This window comes from Lipotes vexillifer, unplaced genomic scaffold, assembly GCF_000442215.2.
Source record: "Lipotes vexillifer unplaced genomic scaffold, Lipotes_vexillifer_v1.1 scaffold933, whole genome shotgun sequence".
Taxonomy (NCBI): domain Eukaryota; kingdom Metazoa; phylum Chordata; class Mammalia; order Artiodactyla; family Lipotidae; genus Lipotes; species Lipotes vexillifer.
The window spans coordinates 695,893-703,671 of record NW_006770403.1 but is presented as its reverse complement, the minus strand read 5'-3'; the positions used below and the strand labels follow the sequence as shown (position 1 = coordinate 703,671).

General features: G+C 36.4%; 1 protein-coding gene across 4 annotated transcripts in view; it reads right to left on the bottom strand.

Annotated features, from left to right (window-relative positions):
• SLC4A4 (solute carrier family 4 member 4) overlaps positions 1-7,779 on the bottom strand; it is a 350,524-nt gene that overhangs the window by 183,236 nt on the left and 159,509 nt on the right. The window lies entirely within an intron of this gene.

The window sequence follows — 7,779 nt, the reverse complement described above, 5'->3', positions numbered from 1 at the left end:
TCTTTCCCTTGAGAATCAACTTGTTCAAAACCATCAATCCTAAATCTGTTCAAGTAAGGGTGTCCCTACTTGAATCAGGCAAATAAACCAAAAAGAAAAAAACACAAAAAAACCCTATCAAAAAAAACATTTTCTTAGCAATCCTATTAAGAAGAAAACAAATTTTACTCGTGCTAAAATTTTAGGACTCTTTCCGGATTGCAGTGTTGTATGTTCAAATAGTTATTCAGCACCTACTATGTACTCCACACCATTATTTAGCCAAGAAATTTAACTCAGGAGTTTATCAATATTTCACCTGTAAACACATGACATGTTGCCTAGAAATCTCTATTTAGAAAGCCAATAAAGACATCCGACTGCCATGTTTGGCATGGATTCCTGCCTAGGCACAGAATGACCTCAGACCCCTTCAACATCACAGGGTTACACAAAGTAAGAGCCGTGGAATCACTGATGTGTGGGAAATAAATTATGGTTGAGGAAGCTCATTACCACTGTAGCTGAATATGAATATTGTTATCAAGGGCACTAGGTTCCCCCACTTCTCTATCTTGAGGCAAGTTATTTTACATTTCTGAGCTTCAGGTTTTTCATCTGCATTTGGAGATAATGATATAGAAACATTAGAAACATCACAGGAAACAATGCCCGGTGTATAACAGGTGCTCAATTAATGGGAGGTATTATTGTTGTTGCTGCTAACTACTACAACCATTGATGGAACGATATTTCCTTTGTTCAACATCCTGAAGGGTGCTGGAAAACATGAAAGACAGCAACCTTGGCTTAATTTAATGCAACTTTAATATCAAAATGTGATTTTTAAGAAATCAGGTTCATAAACCCGAAAAAAAATCTCCTTTTTGTCCTTTGTATTTATACTGAAAGAGGGTTCAAGTAAAATGAGGCATGCTTGATCATTCTTGGAAGACTTTGATTTTCTTCCCCCTTTTTTTCTTTTGGGAAGACACGGCAAAGAGTCCACAGTGCTCACATCTCATGTCTCTATTTTGCCTTCCCTCATCCCTCACGTTTTCCTGTCCTTCCCTCTCCTCTCCTATTTCTCTTTCATAGAGACCAGGGCAGGGAGCAGGATCTACACCTACCCTCCCGTCTGCTGAGTCTGGGAAAAGCAAGACTTCACGTGGGCAGCTCTATCAAGGATCTCAAGCCCTGGAAGAAGATTTACTCGAGGCTGGCAGCAGAAAATCAGTTAAGGGCTCTTTTCCAGAGAAAGAAAGAAAGGGAGAAGAGAATATTCATATGTGGTAAGATATGACAATGAGAATCATTCAATTCCTTTACTCCATCACAGACCGTGGTTATGTAAAACAGACTGGCAATTAGTAAAATTTTTAAATATGTTTCTTTCATGGTAACGTCCTGCTATACATATATTATTTATTGATAGCTAAGAACTGTCACTGCTCAGACATACTAATCAATCTTTATACTCTAAGTTAAAAATATTATAAAGCCCAGGAGTGGCACCTCCTTATGTATCATTTGGATTCTGTAAAGTTGATAATGAAAGTAGTGCTGTTTAAAAAATAAAACTCCAAGAATGTTTTCATATATGGAGTGGTGGGGGAAAAAAATTAAAAGACATAGAAAATGAGAAAATACAAAATAATGGTGGGGAACTGAAGCTCTGTCTTCAGTTTTAAATCTGAAAGGCACTAAATTTTCCCCTTAAAATATTTCTGAATAATAGCTGTTCCTTACAATGACATCTCACGTTATGATTATTAAATACTTCTCACAAAGGTATCTCATTTACTCCTGGTTATATACATAGAATAAGACATTAGTACCCTTATTTTACAGATATAGAAACTGAGGCTCAAGGAGATAATAATGTAAATTGCTCAAACTCATACTGCTACTAAGTATTACTCCTGGATTAGAATGAAGCCTTTGGAAAAGATGGTGCCATGTCTTCAAGGAGAAGACTGTGAAGTAGGCCTTCAATATCAAAAACTAAATACTCACTTGTGTTATATCTCTTAAGCCAGACTCTTCATTGCCATAAATAGCAGACTAGCGAATACTGCAAGGGCATGACCCTTGGAGAAAAAATGTGTTATTGTTTATTTAAAGATCTGAACATTAAAAATCTTGGAAGATCAGTCACCTGTATGGGGAAAGGAAAAAAAAAAAAAGAATGGTATCTGATAGATGATTTAGAAATACTACAGGTATTAAGGAATACTTTTATTCAGACATTTTTCTAGAAACTCTCCATGGATTGGTTCATTTAATCTAAGACTGAGAAGAGCTTGGTCATTCACTGAATTCTAGCCAGGACATTCATCTGTGCTGTGCAAATGAACGGAGAATTAGAGTTCTGAACAAAACAGATGGATGTGTGCTGCTGGTTTTTGAAAAGAGCTGGTTATAGCAAGCCTTCCCAAGAGCAAGGCACCTGGGAAGATGACTCGCCTCTGAAGGCGATGTGAGCCTGTCAGATGACCTATCTCAGAAGTGGAGAAGCACAGTGACCTGCTTCTGGAACAGAATCTTTGAGGGAAGTTAGGGAAATGTCTGCCTTACCCACTGATTCAGGGAGCAGGTCTGAATTCAAGGGTATGGGGGGAAAGGGATACTGCAAAGTAGAATAACCAGCCAGAAACAATTGGGGTAAGCTGGAATCCAAAACCCAGACAAAAGTTAAGAATGTCTAAAGTGACTGAGAAAGCTGCCAAACCTGGCGATGGTCCCAGCCAGATCCACCACATACCAGTATCTAGGCAGCTTGATCTAATACCCAAACCAAATAGCTGGAATATGCCTAACCTCCAGTCGGGTGCAAAGCAGCAAGAGCCTAGCTAATCCTACTTACATTTCAGTGGGACCTAGAATTACTACTAACGGGAAAAAAATGATTTCTTTTCATTGTTTGTTCTATGTTGCTAACTACTATCTATGTTATTATAGGTAACAGCAATAGACTACAGTTTTCAAAATACCTAAAGGTGTTGTGTGCTAATGTCAGAAACAGCAGTGTTTCTGGGAAAGAGTTAGGAAGCAGCATCCTGCCTGGCAGATAACACTGAAAAGAGGAATCCGGGGAGAAAGTAAAGGGTGGGCAATAAATGGTGGGAGCAAGTGGACTGCATTTCTCATACCTGATAGACAAACAGAAAGTGGTGAATTCAGATAAAATTTGGAGGTTCAATCAGGAGCAGGCCCTGAGTCCCCATAACTACAGAAGAGGCCAAAGTGCACCAGGAGAAAGCCTGGAGGAGGTAGCACAAGGCCCAGGAGCCACAGCTGTCCTGGCTTGGAGCTGCCACCTCTTCCAAATCCTCATCCACCTGCTGCAGCAGCTTTAAGTCTTCGATTCTCAGTGTGGTTTACAGTTTCCTCGATAGCCAGCAAAGAGGAAAATCAATGATGGGGACAGACTATTCTGTAAGAGGGCTGTGATGAGAAAGGGCTTCTTCCTCTCCTATTGCTAATGAAATGGTATTGGTATCATTTATCAAAGGGCAGAGAAAATAAATCAGCACTATACCCATGAGATTCTTCCAAAATAGTTAAGTTACAGAGCAAATAGCATTCCAGAAAATACTCTTACTCAATATGAGATTTTTCTTCCTTAATTGTGCCTAAACTTATTACATATACTTTAGTATTATTTGTTGAGTGATTACTATGTACAGTTACCATTCTAAACATTTTACATTTATTATCTCATTTAATTTTCATTATCTCTGTTTTACAAACATAGAAACTGGGTACTAAATTACCTTTCCAGTTTTTTGCTGAAAAAACTAATGAATATTGGGATCATAAAATTGGATTGGGCAAAATGAAATTCATAGTAAAGTCACTTCTCAGTAAAGGGCATCTGTACTCCCAGACCACAGAAGGAAAGGATTTTTAATGATAGTCTAGGAAATGAAGCCAGGAAAAGACCAGGGACAAATTCATAATGGCTTTGCCCAAATTTCCATAAAGGGAGTGAAAGCCGAATACTCGAATTATGGTTCCTGGTCCTTAAGTTGGGTATTACTCATCTTTTGTAAGATTAGACAATGCATATCAAAAGTATCCATTTAAATGGTAAATTATACTTTTAAAAATCAGATAATCCTATAAAACATGACTTTTTAAAACAGTTATCAGGTACCCTTGTCAATTTATTGACTGAATACAGATTAGGTATAAACTTTACTTTCACTTTCTAATAAAACATAAACTAAATACATCTTATTTGATTTTTAAATACTACCAAGGAATGTTCCTAGGCTTCAATGTTATTCTTTCATAGTAAACTAAAATAATACAGAACTATTATCTAAGTATCTCTGACCAAATTATTAAGTAGAACCATATGAAATTGCCGATAGTCAACTTTATTTTACCCACAAAAATGGCAATTTCATATGGTTCAACCTAAAATAACAGTGAGAAAGAAAAAGAGAATAGGTAAACGAGAGTCTAACACCAGAGGAAATGAAAACTCTATTAATTTCTTCATGCAACACTAACTCCATAGAAATGCCTCAATTAATATATTGAGAAAATATAGCACTTGCCTAAAATTTAGTACCTGGCAGACACGCCCACCAGAATTCACAGATGTCTTGGATAAGCGGCAATTTCACAATAATTAACATCTTGGAAGCTAGCCTGATTCTTCCCTGATTTATTAAAAATAAAAATGTTTTTCATTTCTTTTCAAAATCATTAAATCATCTGGAATCCAAAGCCACATCAAGACCCAAAAAATTAGAGTTAACCTTTGGCCATGGCTAGACAGTGGTGGGCTGTAGTGTGTGGGCCGGTAAATGTTTGAAAACCAGCTCTCTGGTGGAAAAATGTGTGTGTGTGTGTGTGTGTGTGTGTGTGTGTGTGTTTATGTGTGTGTTTGTGTATGTGTAGTAAATTTTACTGCTATAAAAGGTGTGCAGCACACGTACAAATAATAAATACACAGTGCTCCACTGTAAATTGCCTACAGCCAGTTGATTCTCACAGAAAGCTTTTGTTGATTTTTACCAAACTCTTCTATCAGTAGCCAACTTATGGTTTCAGCTGGCAAACAAGCATAGGTCCAACATCCATGCTGAACATCCATTATCATATATGTTAATGAGTAAGACAAAAGTGAAACAATGAAGATATATATAAGTGTGAGTGTACTGACTTCACTCAATCATCAATGATGTGGGTGACCCCTTCTCTAAATTGGATAATACCTTTTGAATACTGAAAGAATATTTCCTCAATTCTCTGTGTTATTCACATTTTAACAGCTGTTATGGACTGAATGTTTGTATTCTCCCAAAATTCATATATTGAAATCCTAACTCCCAATGTAATGGTATTACGAGGTGGGGCTTTGGGTGCAGAGTCTTCATGAATGGAATTAGCACCCTTACAAGAAGAAACAGGAGAAAGATGATCGAGCTCTCTCTACCAAGTGGAGATGGAATGAGAAGGTGACCATCTACAAACCAAGAAGAGGACCCTCACCAAGAACCACATTTGCTGCATCTTGATCTTGGACTTCCCAGCCTCTAGAACTATGAGAGATAAATGCTTGTGTTTAAGCATTTATACCAGTCTATGGTAACATGCTATAGGAGCCCAAGCTAAGATAATGGCTATAGACACTACCTACTTTTAAGTTTAATCTGCATCATTAGCATTTTCTCTATCCCTTTTTTAAGTCTAGAAACAATTGACAAAACAATATATCAAGTCCTGATTTGTAGCGTTTGCTGATATCTATGGTGTAATACTACCATCGTGACTGAGTCCAAGCTTCCAATATGAAGTCCCTGAATACAGAGCTGGGAAGAAGTGTTCTAATTCCCACTATTTTGTAGCATTTTGACTACACAGACACAATACATGTAAATAACCTGAAGAGCGTAGCCTATAGTAAAATGCAGTAAAATAAGTAGGAGATAATGAATTTTGAGTATTTATTACCATTGTTTTTAATAATATTATCTAACTGTATATGTTTATGTAATTTAATTTTTAATAGTAGCTGTGTTTTACAACCAGCCCTCAAAATTCCCGATAGCAATTGGCTCTTGTGAGTACGTAAGAGGTAGCACACTACTAGGGAATGAAAAAATTTCCAATTCTACAGTATGTCCACAGATTTCAGCTATTAATTGCATTGTTGCTATCATAACTAAGGCTGGCATCATCCTGAGTCTATTTTCTAAGGCTGTGATAGAAAACCAAGGTGACTTCAGTTTATCTAGGTTTTTACATGGGGATATTAGAATCTAGCTTCAACTACAATCGATACATTATTCTGATTTATTAAAGTAGTAGCAAAAGTTCTATAATTTTTTATTTTAGAATTTTACTTTAAGAACATTTCTAACTGTATAAACTTTCAAGTTAAGAAAAAATGCCTCTAGATAACCAAAAATTTCCCATCTGATACTTTATAATAATGTACCTTGGAGGCACATGAAACTCATTACTATAGAATCTCTTAGAGCCAAATCTTGCCTCTGGATATTTAAAAGGAGTTAGGTTAACACAAATGCCAATAACATCTTTTAAAAGGCCTAATCATATTCCATGCTGTAGGGTGTAAGCTGAACAGCTGAAGAGTCAGAAAGAGAAAGAACTGCCTGCCTTTCCTACTTGCTTTCTGCCCAGCATCTATGGCATTTCACATGTGAGAAGGTGAGTGACAAATGCAATTTCAACTTTCCTCTGAAGTACAAAGATCTACTGATAGGATAAAAGACTGAATGACCGAGCAATATCAACTCATTAGTTGTATTCCATGTCCAAATGCTTTCCCCTAAAGCACAAGATTCTGGCCTCCAAGACCCATCTGTTCCTAATTTCTCCGCTGCCTATACTTCCGTGAAAATGAAGCTCACCCTCACACCACACTGGTAGAAGGCACCCTTGCTCTACAATATTCATTCCTCTTCTCGTTGCAAATACAGCAACATTTGAAAACAATGCACTTTCTTGCTTCTTTATACTACCACCAACTTCGTGATAAAAAAAGTAAGTCTCCAAATCATAAAATTTCATTTTATGTGAGAAAGAGGATAATAAAGATATTAAAAAACAGACTTGTACTTTAAATGCCATAATTTTTAAAATGTGAGTTGTTTTTAAATTACTTGTGACATCAGTTTTAACAAGCTGTTTATCACATAACATTTCCAGCCGTTAAACTCTTCAAAATGCTATTTAAAAAATAAATAAAACAAGAGATATACAAAAATCAAAACATTTCCAGTCAGCCTCAATATTCCAGGTAATGGTAGAACCATCAAATTGTCACAGAAATGTTCTAGATTGGATTCGTCCTTTTGTGAATGTTTTTTATAAAGAACATTTTAATGTTAATTATTTATTTATAACCTGTTGTGCTTCCAAAAAAAACTTACAGCAGCAATTAAATCAATATAAAAGTCACTCAATAAAATTGAACTTTTCATTTGGTTCTGCTTAAGGACTAGACACTCATTAAAAAAACTACATAGAACGGTTCCAAAATATAGCAAAGTTTGCTAACAGTAAGCTCTCTCCCAGCCAACCATTAATTTTAATATTAAGTCAGAAAACCCGATTTCCAGAAATGGAGTGGCTGAGTTAGAATTCAGTGTATACACTTCACTTAGTCCACCTTTTCCGTGACAACATGTTTTATGTTATTCTGAAAGTGCAGCTGAGAACAATGAATTAGAAGCTCCCTTATCTACTCATTTCTCTTAATACTAAAATGACTGGGGGTGGGATGGGAGAGACCTAGTTTTACCAGCCCAATGCTTA